Here is a 1466-nt window from a genome sequence, read left to right as displayed (position 1 = left end):
ATATAGCAGTTTGTGTAGTGTCAGTATATAGCGGTGTGTGTAGTGTCTGTATATAGCGGTGTGTGTAGTGTCGGTATATAGCGGTGTGTGTAGTGTCGGTATATAGCGGTTTGTGTATTGTCAGTATATAGCGGTGTGTGTAGTGTCGGTATATAGCGGTGTGTGTAGTGTCAGTATATAGCGGTGTGTGTAGTGTCAGTATATAGCGGTGTGTGTAGTGTCTGTATATAGCGGTTTGTGTAGTGTCAGTATATAGCGGTGTGTGTAGTGTCAGTATATAGCGGTGTGTAGTGTCGGTATATAGCGGTGTGTGTAGTGTCGGTATATAGCGGTGTGTGTAGTGTCAGTATATAGCGGTGTGTGTAGTGTCAGTATATAGCGGTTTGTGTAGTGTCAGTATATAGCGGTGTGTGTAGTGTCAGTATATAGCGGTTTGTGTAGTGTCAGTATATAGCGGTTTGTGTAGTGTCAGTATATAGCGGTGTGTGTGTAGTGTCAGTATATAGCGGTGTATAGTGTCGGTATATAGCGGTGTGTGTAGTGTCGGTATATAGCGGTGTGTGTAGTGTCAGTATGTAGCGGTGTGTGTAGTGTCAGTATATAGCGGTTTGTGTAGTGTCGGTATATAGCGGTGTGTGTAGTGTCAGTATATATCGGTATGTGTAGTGTCGGTATATAGCAGTGTGTGTAGTGTCGGTATATAACGGTTTGTGTAGTGTCGGTATATAGCGGTGTGTAGTGTCAGTATATAGCGGTGTGTGTAGTGTCGGTATATAGCGGTGTGTGTAGTGTCAGTATATATCGGTATGTGTAGTGTCAGTATGTAGCGGTGTGTGTAGTGTCGGTATATAGCGGTGTGTGTAGTGTCGGTATATAGAGGTGTGTGTAGTGTCAGTATATAGCGGTGTGTGTAGTGTCAGTATATAGCGGTGTGTTTAGTGTCAGTATATAGCGGTGTGTAGTGTCGGTATATAGCGGTGTGTGTAGTGTCGGTATATAGCGGTGTGTAGTGTCAGTATATAGCGGTGTGTGTAGTGTCGGTATATAGCGGTGTGTGTAGTGTCAGTATATAGCGGTGTGTAGTATCGGTATATAGCGGTGTGTGCAGTGTCAGTATATAGCGGTGTGTGTAGTGTCGGTATATAGCGGTGTGTGTAGTGTCAGTATATAGCGGTGTGTAGTGTCGGTATATAGCGGTGTGTGTAGTGTCAGTATATAGCGGTGTGTGTAGTGTCAGTATATAGCGGTGTGTGTAGTGTCAGTATATAGCGGTGTGTGTAGTGTCGGTATATAGCGGTGTGTGTAGTGTCAGTATATAGCGGTGTGTAGTGTCAGTATATAGCGGTGTGTGTAGTGTCAGTATATAGCGGTGTGTGTAGTGTCGGTATATAGCGGTGTGTGTAGTGTCAGTATATAGCGGTGTGTGTAGTGTCAGTATATAGCGGTGTGTAGTGTCGGTATATAGC

Source organism: Phyllobates terribilis, unplaced genomic scaffold (assembly GCF_046119375.1).
Source record: "Phyllobates terribilis strain yellow unplaced genomic scaffold, ASM4611937v1 Scaffold_13__5_contigs__length_258822181, whole genome shotgun sequence".
Taxonomy (NCBI): Eukaryota; Metazoa; Chordata; class Amphibia; order Anura; family Dendrobatidae; genus Phyllobates; species Phyllobates terribilis.
This window is presented reverse-complemented; position numbering follows the sequence as displayed.